This window comes from Dermacentor silvarum, unplaced genomic scaffold (assembly GCF_013339745.2).
Source record: "Dermacentor silvarum isolate Dsil-2018 unplaced genomic scaffold, BIME_Dsil_1.4 Seq507, whole genome shotgun sequence".
Classification (NCBI taxonomy): Eukaryota; Metazoa; Arthropoda; class Arachnida; order Ixodida; family Ixodidae; genus Dermacentor; species Dermacentor silvarum.
Genome location: NW_023606346.1, coordinates 10,388 through 22,461, shown reverse-complemented (window position 1 = coordinate 22,461; position 12,074 = coordinate 10,388). Strand labels below are relative to the sequence as shown.

Genomic DNA, 12,074 nt, shown 5'->3' with positions numbered 1-12,074 from the left:
AACCGTCCCAAAATCATCAGCCCTTGCTAAATTGTCGAGCTGTCATGGTCCATTGATCCTTGGGAAGTCCTGAACGAGCACCCTTCCCTAACTGGTTTGTGTGTGAGAACTGTCGAAGCAGAAATGGCTCACTGATAGCTATTTGTAATGGTACATTTTCTTTCTATCATGTGGGCAGCTGATGGTGAATGGAAAATGTTTATAGCGGAAATTTGGTCATCGCAGCATTTATTGTAGTGTGGTGCGGCTGTAACTAGTTTTAATATTTGCGATGTGTATGCACAATTTACCTGAGCTGCCTCAGTGCACACAATGTGCAGGAATGAGGATTTTAATGTGTTCGTTATGAACCATCCCACCACTATTTGGAATGATATGCCTCTCTACACTCAGCAGCAATTTTAATTATTCGAAATAAACAGCCCCGGTGTTTCTTACAAATCTGGAATAGTTGAATGCAATGTCTTAAACTGTTTTGTGGGAAAATTTGTGTTGATGTTTGTTGTATACATCTCTTTGAGTGTTCATACAAAAAAGCTTGCTGGCAAGACCAAGTGTAGCCAAACCGCAATATTGCATTCTATAACTGCATAGTTGTGCCCTTAATTTTTGTAGAGTGAAACTCTTCTGCATTTTAGCACAGTGCACATCAATCTAGTTTCTTAACTTAAAGATTGCTTTTGCTTAAAACAAAGAGTACCTTTCTTAAATTACTTATTCGAATAGTCTTGTCATTGTCTGTGATTGCCATAAGCTCGAGGACAAAAAGTACAGCGCGAAGCAGACGAGGACGAGGTTAGACAAAGAATGACATATACGGGCGCCAACATCCAGCTGTTTATTCGGCAGAAAACACGCTGTTTTATGCATCACACCATGCAATGTAATCATAGTAAAGATAAACGAACAGGAGTGAAGGTATCCAACAAGTGCTCGTGAAGTAGTGCATCACATTAGAGAGGAATGCAAAGGTAACAGCTGGAACCTAAACTGAACTATCAGGCAAGCGCATAGGAACACGTGCCCATTACAGGCTCAAATTACACAACCAGAGCACCTGCAGCGCCTGCCTGTTGCTGTTCACCACCAACCGGTGCTCTTTTGCACGATCGTTGAAGCATCGTCCCATTTGTCCAATACACATGCTGCTGGTCAACAGCGTCACGGGCGGGCACTGCAGGTGCTGTGGTTGTGCGCCACAACTGGACCAAATGGCCTTTCTAATGAAAGCAAGAAACCGCACTGAAATGGAAATAATCGAGGCGTTCTTAATAAATACAGCAGGCTGTCAGTGTATTCCCTACTAAAAAATCCTATTTGATTTCAAACGGGTTTCATCAAATAGGATTATGGAACGGGACCCCGTTTGAACCCATTTAGCCCAGACCTGTTTGTCCCCGTTTGAACCCATTTAGCCCAGACCTGTTTGTCCCCGTTTGAACCCATTTAGCCCAGACCTGTTTGTCCCCGTTTGAACCCATTTAGCCCAGACCTGTTTGCCCCCGTTTGAACCCATTTAGCCCAGACCTGTTTGTCCCCGTTTAGTCCACTCCCATTTGACCCTGTTCGAACCTACTTATTTCCCTATTTGAGCCAGGTTTCTTTAGACTGGTCCGATGTCACTTAACATAAGTCACTGAGATTTGAGATCAGCCTTGAACGAGTTTTGTGTGACCTATGAGTGCGCTTGACATGTATGACCTATAAGAGTATGCAACCTGAAAAAGATCGGTAGCTCATTTTCATATGTACTACAAGTATGCAAATGTAATTCTTGCAGGTGTACTGCATGCTTTATCATTTGTACTCATTTTACTGCAGTGTTGTGTTGCTGTAATGGTTTGTGCATAAAACAAATGTACAGCAAAGCGTAATTTTAAGTTGGAAAAACGTCGGGTGAAGAGGACTTGTAAAAGAAATACATAAGTATACTTGGCGTGTTTTTATGTACACCCATTCAAACATTATTACTGAAGCGCTCTGATTTTAAGACGGGGCATGTCACACATCTGACAAGCATAGTTTATTCGAAATTCTATAATGGTACTCTGACAGAAAACCAGTGGAATGTGTTGCTTTGGTGAGAGCTTGCAGGGCACCTGAAAAAGTAAAGAAAAGCCAACAATTTCTTTTCACTTGTGCAACAGGTTCACACAAAGGCAAAAGCAGTTTTGCGTATGTTCACACAGATAAGAATGGGTAAGCATTTAGAATATAGGAGATACTAACAAATCTCATTCAATGGTAACTGGTTTCAGGCAATATGGCTATGATTCTAAGCGAACATGCATTACTGTGGTAGAATAAACTGTCACAATTAGCGGGCCACTGAAACAAGTGTTATAATCAAAAAGACATCACTCATTCGGTTAATAGTATTGAAGCAACAGAAGTAGTACAAGCATAAAATACACATTTAAAAAGCAGCATGGACACGTCACGCTAATAAATTACTTGGAAGCTACCTTTCTGCCAGCAAAGTAAATACCGTTGTGGAATAGTGGCTTTAGCATACGTTTGGCTGGTTTATCCCATACTGATAATTATGAGACTTAGATGGGCTAGTTGGTTGCTGGCTTGATGGAACATGTTATGATGGTGTTTGTAGTAAATTCTGCTTCTTTCTACGCCACGATCTCATTGGTAATCCGGACAGAGTGTTCCTCTGACCCCTGACAAAGTGCAATGAGCATGAGAAGGTACCGCCTCCTGCTTTTTAACTATATTGCACGAGAACACTATAATATGGTCGTGCGTCGTCCTGAAGGGAACATCACCTTAGATGACTCTTGCACAGGAGGGTGCTTGGTGCACCTGAGTACTTCTGCCGGTCTCACTGATTATTGTCCCTTAAAGGCACTAAAATGACGCGTGATGGATGCTCGCACGATATAGCTAGAAATGGGGGAGGCTGTACACCTGGCCTCCAAAACATGCATGTTCATGTGTATGCATAGAGTTGTCAGCTTGCTTATTTCCTGTGCTTTGTGTTTCTGTGTGGACCTGCGTGCTAGGCCATGCCACGGGCTGTGCCGAATGTTTGGTATGTTATTGGTACTTTCTTCATTAACAAGTTCAGGGCCACGATCTTGTAGCAATGCATTTTCTGATGCCGTTTCTAATAGTGCTTCGTCAGTTGTCATAGTGACACTGTGCCCATGTTGTCAGTATGGATTTGATGGAACATGTTATAACGGTGCATGTGAGGACGGCACATAGAAAGAGTGCACTGAGGACAATCGCCGAGCTTCAACTGAGGTTTACTGCAGCAGTTCCTGCACAGAAACATTGGACGAAACACCGCCATGGTGCACATTGTCAGCGCGATCATAACAGAAAGTCATCATGTCATACAGCACTACAAACGTTCTCATCTGCACAAGATTAAAGACACATTTGTACTACACGTTATACCCCATCATCAATTTACGCTCTTCAAACCCGCGAAATTCAAAACCTTTTCTTGCAAATATATGTCTTTTCTTTTTGATAAATTAAATAATGCGATGTTAATGCAACTTTCTCCATTCTTTTTTATATGAAATGCCCCAAACAATTCTCTCTCTCTTTGATCCTTAAAACTTCCAAGTATACAAGTGTCGTCGTACACTGGAGTGCAAATACACCTTTACAATGGTCAGCCAAGCGACCCCCCCGCTACAAAAGCCTGCACGGATGCTCGATGCTCCCTCAAATGGTCATTAACACATCTACCAGTTTGGCTGACATAACTGCCACAGGACAGCGGGATGTGGTAAACCACCTCCGTCTCGCAGCGTACGAAGCCCTTAACATGCTGTTTTGCACTCTTTTGTGAAGTGCGTGTACTGTTCCCGGCATAGCACATTCGTGCCAGTTTTTCCGAGCGGAGGAGACTATGGGATTATTGGAACTCAAAACTTGTTAAGAGACATCGCATTGAACAGTATCAGATCCGCGCTCGAATGGTGATGTGAGCATCAGAAAGCTCGGAGTGCAAACAACCAAGAGGCTCAAGCAGGCGGGTTTCCCTGGTGAAACAATCGCTTCTGTTGTTGAAAGCCTATTTGGTGAAGTAAGGTCTGGTGTGGGGAGCAGGGGAGCCGATAAAGAATGGTCAAGGAAGCCGTTAATGGTGCCTTATTTGCACAACCTCTCCCACCACTTGAAGAAAGTGGCCGGAAAGTGCGGCCTTCCCATAGTGTTCTCCGCTCAGAAAAACTGGGGTGAATTTGCCGTGCAGTGAACAGTGCACGCACTTCACATAAGTGTGCGAAACAGCATGCTAAGGGCTTCGTACGCTGCCAGGCGGAGGTGGTTTACCACAACCCGCTCTCTTGTGGCAGGTGTTATGTCAGCCAAACTGGTAGATGTTTTAATGACCATTTGAGGGAGCATCGAGCATCCGTGCCGGCTTTCGTAGCAGGGGGTCACTCGGCTGACCATTGCAAAAGGTGTCCTTGCACTCCAGTGTACGACGACACTTGTATACTAGGAAGTTTTAAGGATCAAAAAGAGAGTGAATTGCTTGAGGCATTTCACATGAAAAAAGGAAGGAGAAGGTTGCATTAGCACCGCATCACTTAATTTGTCAAAAAGAGAAGAGATATATTTGCAAAAGGTTTGCAAGTTGGCGGGCTTGAAGAGCGTAACTTGATTGCATAACGTGTAGTACAAATGTGTCTTTGATCTTGCGCAGATCAGGATGTTCCATAGAGTTGTATGACATGACCATCTGTTGTGATCGTGACGACACAATGTGCGCCATGGCGGTATTTTGTCCAATGTTTCTGCGCAGAAACTGCTGCTTGTGTAATTTTTCTGCTGTAAACCTCAGCTGAAGTTCGGCGATTGTCCTCTGTGCATTCTTTCTGTGATCCGTTCTCACACAGCGCCGTTATACGATGTTCATCAAACCCGTACTGATAACGTGGGCACAGTGTCACTATGACAACTGACGAAGCACGATTAGAAATTGCATCAGACAACGCATTGCTACAAGATCATGGCCCTGAACTTGTTAATGAAAAAAAATACCAATAACGTGCCAAACATTCGGCGCAGCACACGGTATGGCCTAGCGCGCAGATCCACACAGAAACACAGAGCACAGGAGATGAGCAAGCTGACAACTCTATGCGTACACATGAGCATGTATGTTGTGGTGCTCAGGTGTACAGCCTCCCGCATTTTTATCCATATTGTGCGAGCGTCCACCCCGCATCATTTTAGCACCTCTAAGGCGCAATAATCAGCGAGACATGTAGAAGTACTCTCAGGTGCACCAAGCACTATCCTGTGCAAAAGTCGTCTAATGCGATGTCCCGTTCAGGATGATGCACAACCATATTATAGTGTTCTTATGTAATATAGTTAAAAAGCGGGAGGCCTTATCATGCTCATTGCATTTTGTCAGGGGTCAGAGAAACACTCTGCCCGGATTACCAATGAGATCTCTGCCGGTCGTGAACAGTGGATGACAAGAGTGGCATGGAATGAAGCAGAATTTGCTACAAACTTGCGATCTTGCAACTTTTGGAGATATCGCAGCTGCGTACAACGTATGGAAACCTTTGGGTGATAACATTTTCCCTACAGTGTTGCAGTCAAGATTTCGAGATACCCGGAGCACAGCACAGAAGCATTGCTAGATAAGAGGTCAAATATACATAAAGTCGATACCGAGCCACGAAAAAATTTTCGACTTAACTGATATGTTCACATATCAGAGTTTGAGTTAACAAGGGTTCAAGGGATACTCCGGAGTCCCCTACTACAGCATGCCTCATAATCATATCGTGGTTTTAGCATGTGAAACTCAAGAATTCAATTTTTTTAGAGCAAACAGTATATGCATAAGACCAAATGATAATATAGAATATGCTGACAGCAGCTACATAAACAAAAATTTCATACTTTCATGAGGCCTGCACCTGCACTGTCAGTGAGCTGTACAAATTACAGAAGCACAGTCTACAAGCTTATGTGTCTTAGTGTGAGCAAGGAACCCGTATGGGCTCCAAAACCCATCGAACCATTTAACCTAACCCAACGAGCCAAGCTAGTTTCGTTCCAAGAAAAGTTGCAGCACGTAGGCTTTTCCTAGAATTCTTTCTCGGCCAAGAACAAGCTTGGCTTGTTGTGTAGGCACATAAATATTGAAAAGGCATGCATCACTACCGGTGAAAAAAATTGAATGCAAAAAAGCATAGAGTACACAGGTGCAGTGTCTATCACATACCATTATTGTGCAGTAGATGCTACATTGGCTAAACAAGCCAAATGTATAAATGACAGGCTGCGTAACCACGCAAACTTGATGTGTGGGTCAGTTGGCATTAGTATTGCACTGCTCTCAGTGCAATGTGCACCCATATTTAAAAACCACTTGAATGTGGCAAAATATAAGGACCAGAGTGCTTCAGAGATATGTGAATCTTTCTTTATTCAAATGACGGGGAACCAGTGTGTTAGCTCCCTATCAATAGAATTATTAGACATTGAGACTGCTTATCATCACTGTAAAACAAATCGCGCTAGCCATGCTCCCTTTTTGTATTTGTGTGAGCAACATGCATTCAGATTGATCCATTCCACCCCTTTCGTCCTTGGCACCATATCACTGTGCGAGTAAAAACTGGACTTTTTCTTAGTGAAAGAGTGTTAGTTTAACACACAAACTAGCTCCATGGCAGTTTGTAATAAAGGAGTATAAGCATCCTCTGAAAACATGCCCATAAAGAACAGTGCTAAAAGAGCTCTTTAAAAAAAGAACATGAATGTATCTCTCATAAAGGCCAACTCTTGTGTCTTTTACTTGACATATTTTTCAATACCAATATTGAGGTGCAAGCTCACCATAGTATATTACCTTGCCAATGAAGCAAATCACAGTGGTGCTTGACTGTCGTGGGAACAACTCGGATGTGAAGATTGGCACCAATTCGCAGCATAGCATGTTCTGCTTACACTTCATCACCAGGCCCAGCCATACCTATAGCAGCATTAAAACAAGTGAGCTTAGTGCCATAAGAGAAACAATATAGAAAGTGACACTATGGAACAAAGCAACCTTCATTAGGCATAAACAGTAATAAAATGCAGACATTGTACCCACAGCTAACTTGACTTTGAGCAAGATAGCATGCATAGTAAGAAAGATCTGATGTATAAGCCATCTACTTGAAGATTACTCGAAAGCCCCTTCTTGCCGCCCCCCCCTCCCCTCATGCACGGATGGCTGTCTAGCTGAGTAAACCTGGTTTATCCCAGATACAGTGTAAGCAAGCGTTGTCACTTGGGGGGCCAATCCTAATATTATTGCAGAACATGTATTCTTACAATGATGTTAATTTTTTTGTAACGCTGGCCATCCTGCAACATTATAGCATCGATAAGGCTAATCGCATTACCCAATAAGGCTAACCAATAAGTGTCCCAGGAAGCATAACTCCGGATTTCTACTGGGAAGCATTCACTACATTTTGACAAATATGCTTCTATAGCTTCAACTCTATTTTCATCAACATAGTACAAGCTTCAAGCATCTGCACAAACTAATGCAAAAGGGTGCCATTAGGAATACTACAATAGTTTTCGACCAATTCAGCCTTTAAAATAAACACTGGCAAGTTCTTTACTATGCCTAGAACAAATGAAGCTGTTCTGGAATTGAATAAGCCTTTTCCATACATGCGAAAATCACCACCACTATGACTTGCTTATGGGCATTTTGTAGACAAAACACCAAGCACAAGAGTTGAAGCTTGGCAAGTCGGTAACTTCATTTTGGTGGTGCTCACAGAACACATGTGAGGGAAATAAGCGACAGACAGAGAGTGAAAGCGTGCTGTGCTCTATCGCTCTCTGTCTGACTGTGACTTCCTTGGTATGCGTGCACTGTGGATGTTCCTTATCTCTTTAGTATGTGTGCACAGTGAATAGCATTGAAAGGAACATAGAGATGAGATAATGCTAGAATGAATACAATGAACAAGAAACGTGCCTTCTGATGCAGCACATCCTTATGCGACACAATTTTCTGGCAACATCCTAAGCCTGCTATTGCACTGAAAATGGCTTATTCGAGCTGCTGTACAAGACAAGTTTGCTTTTACAGAATACTGATGACATTTGTTCAATTATTTCGACAAACTTGTGGTTATGCAGTAATGTGAAAAGGTGGCATCATTAAAAGCAACCTTAGTTCTTGTGTAAAAAATTTAAATTACATTATGGGGTTTTACATGCCAGAACCAGTCTGATCATGAAGCACGCCGTAGTGAGGGACTCCGGAATAATTTGGACCACCTGAGGTTCTTTAACGTGCGCCTAAATCCAAGTACACAGGTGTTTTCGCATTTCACCCCCTTGAAAGGCAGCCGCCATGGTCACGATTTCATCCCGAGACCTCGTGCTTAGAAGCTCAACAGCCATAGCCACTAAGCAACCTATGGCAGGTATGCAAAAAAAAAGAAAGCATACAGTCAACTCCAGAGATCAGGCTAGGTATAAATAAGCAACAGTCAACAAGCTGAACCTTTGCATGATTGCTTTGCATAATGGTTGAGGTAAAAACAATTGCCGAAACATTCCAGATGCACTCAACACGATTTGGAGAAGACAGCATATGAGAGTTAAAAATGTTGAAAGGGAAATGTTTAGAGTAGTGCTTTGCTGCTGCAATGGTTTTTGTCAGTGCGCCAGTGAGCACAGTACGACTGAGGCAGCTGCTGAAAATAATAGATCTCTTTATGGCTTTTTAGGGACTGATTTGCATGGTTTGTTGCATGCCTCAGGAATTTGCTTATTTATTTATAAACATACCTCATAGGCTCCAGTGGGAGTATTGCGTGAGGTGGTAGGAAAAAATTTCTGAACTAAATAGGAGAACATTCAACAAAAGAACTCAAACAAAAGAAGAAAAAAACATACTCTCTCACAATGTGGCTGCAAATCGGGCAGCTAGCTTATAAAAACAAAGCAATTAGAAACAGTTTCATACTGGTAGTGCTTTAGGAGACAAGAATGTTAAATTCTGAGCTTCGAACACTTTAAGCCACCTTTTGTGGCCTTTTGGTCTGAGGTCCCGTTCTCCCTAGTATTATGGGAATCAATACCCCGCTCCCCCCAAATTTTTAAAAAATGTAATACACAATTAGGTCAACTTACAGAACTATAATTAAGAACACAGAATTTGCACATGCACACATGTTAGAAGAGAGAGAAACGGAAGTCTACAAGAATGCGTAATAACAAAGGTAACCAAAGCCCTCCTGCTTTTGTTGGGCAAATCATAGCAAGACATGAAAGGATATGCATGCCTCACAAGATGGTCCCTAAAAAATTGCCACAATGCAGTCAGTAGGGAGCACATCATGCATTTCTACAATAGCCTCCAATTACATTTAACTCAGAGGAGGCTACTTAAATGAATTGATTAAACTGAAGGTAGGCCAGATTCAAAATATGCAATTCAAGTAGACCGAAACTGCAAGTTATGAATATAGCATATTCATAGCAACAGTGCTGTACATTATGTCATACATGCCAACCTGTGAACTTTATATTTTGTAAAAATTCTGCAGACAAAAATTTTTTATTGGCGAGATAGCACACATTTTTTAAAGCTTCCTCTCAGCACCCACACTGTTGCATTGATACACACATAATTAACCATTATTTAACAGCACACAAAGCAGCAGCGAACTGAAACACCAGAACGGACAACACTGTTTTATATCACCAGAGCACTTTTGCAGTGTTCTTGCTGCTGCCGATTTAGCCTGTTTAAGAAATTTATCTGAACAAACTGGCCTAAAGCAAGTGGTATGCTCGTTAGAGATCACGAAAAATACGAAAAATTCAGGAGAGTTGACAGGTATGAATTATACCAACAAAACCTACAGCTTGTGTAAGTGACAGGGACCATTTTGTACACACCTTGTCGCAGCATGCAGATCAGATGATTTGCCGTGCTGTTCCGGCTGCCGAAATGTCTTAGGTTCCTATGCGGTGTAGAGATGCCTCTGGTTCACGAAATCTTGACATCCCTAAACAATAAGAAATGTTCAATTTACTGTAATCCCTGCTGAAACTGCAAGCTTGCAAGTTAACAAGATCATGTTACATTCTGAAAAGTCTCACACAACCAAACTACACGAAGCTGCATCTGGTTGTGCAAACATCTGATTGTTACACCACAAGCAGTTATTTAACATGAAATGAAACTGCAGCAAACATAAATCTACTATCAAAAGCTTCACACAAACGCAAATCTGTAGGAAGTGAAATGTGAATTGTACTACGAAGAAAATTCCTTAGCACATGAAAAGTGTTCCAAAATCGAATTTCTTTGTGCGGTGGAACAAAGCATTGTTTCGAAGGACGATGCACTGGAAATTACCAAGAACAAACGCCCTATTTTTCAGCAGAAAAAAAAAATTCGATGAAAAAGAAACACGGCTGTTGTAATCTCGGCTTCTCTGAAATAAACATTTACAAGCACACGAAAACACACAGGACACCCAACACAAGAAATACAGCCAGTCTGGCGACACTATATGTAGTAGAATTCGCATACAAGCTAAAATCTGGCCATGCGTCAGACACAACAATCTAGTACCATCTCGTGCAGCCGTTAGCTGACGTACAGCCTCCCGCATTTTTAACTATATTGCACCAGCATACTATGAAATGGGTGTGCGTCGTCCTGAGAATAGCAGCTTAGCAGATGACGCTTGTGCTGGAGAGTGCTTTATGCGCCTCTGCTTACTTTCGTCGGTCTCGATAAGTATCGCCGTTGAAGGCGCTAAAATGGCCCATGATCGACGCTCGCGCAATATAGTTACAAATGCGGAAGGCTGTACTTCTAGAAATACCTATACAGAAATTACGTACACAAGCAGTAACTTTCCCTGCTTGATTTTTTTCTTTACCATTCAGGTCAAACAATCACCGCAGAAAGCAAATACATGATAAAGCTCCTGGCAACGTCCAATACGTTCCAGGATATTTTTTGTGAGACTGTTCGCTAAATGTGCACTGCGACATGAACGAACATTCGAAAAACACATTTATCATTGTGGTCGCTTTACTAATCATCTCGTGATCCGTATAACAATTCACACTTCACGAACCATTGACTACAAAACTGCGCACAAGCGCCGGACTTACCTTTCTAGGCGTAGTCGGCAAACGCTCCTTCATGTCAGGTCGCGGCGTCGACTGCACGACGATCCTTCCGACGTAAACACTGTTGAATTGCGGATGAACTACAGCACGTAATAGCTCAACAAATTCTTCCGTGCACTGTGATCCGATGCGATATTATCAGAGGCCGGGAACAAAGAAAGCGCAAGCGGGCCATAACTACGATAATCGACATCGGCGAACCACGCGAAAGGTACCGCGAGCTACGTTACGCGGTCCCAGGGGTTAGGTGATCATCAAAGCACACAAGGGGCACGACATTTTCTCTCGGCACAGCGTACACTCGATTAAACATCCACATCGACCTGCCTCAATGCAGCGCGCACGCACAGCAACAGGCAGCAACAGCACGGTCATGCCCGATGATGATGATGATGATTTATTGGCATCCCCTTTGAAACGGGGCGGCGACAAATAGTCACCTAGCCTGCTTGATTTAATCAGGTATACTATACATGTTCTTTATCTTGCATTTTTGTATACCTATCATTATTTTTCTTTTTCAAAAATTTACCTTGTACCGCTGCCTATGATTTTAAGAGATCAGGTCGCATCCATCTTTTCCCTACTTTTTTTCCACCAGTACTCCAATCGTCTCTTGCTGATCTCTACGGCTGATCTGTTTATGTTTCCCTCCACTTTAAACCCAAGCGCTTCTGGGAGTTGCACGTTACCTACGGTTCTCGCTGGGTGGATCCCGTCGCATTCCATTAGGATGTGCTGAGTGGTCTCTGGATCTCTACTGCAGCATACACATGTCTCATCTAATTTCGAATATTTGTTCCGATATGTTTTCGTCCTTAGGCAACCGGCTCGAGCCTCAAATAGCAAGGCACTGCCCTTTGTGTTATCGTACAGATTTTCCCTTCTAATTTCTTTCTTCT

At 42.6% G+C, this 12,074-nt stretch overlaps 1 long non-coding RNA gene across 1 annotated transcript; it reads right to left on the bottom strand.

Moving 5' to 3' along the window:
* Nucleotides 1–1,304: 1,304 nt before the first annotated feature.
* LOC125941871 (uncharacterized) lies at nucleotides 1,305–11,364 on the bottom strand. The gene is made up of 4 exons (XR_007464656.1): nucleotides 11,155–11,364; nucleotides 9,922–10,031; nucleotides 6,851–6,973; nucleotides 1,305–2,099 (listed from the first exon to the last, which is right to left on the bottom strand). It is a non-coding gene; the product is annotated as an uncharacterized LOC125941871 (long non-coding RNA).
* Between the last annotated feature and the right edge of the window lie 710 nt (nucleotides 11,365–12,074).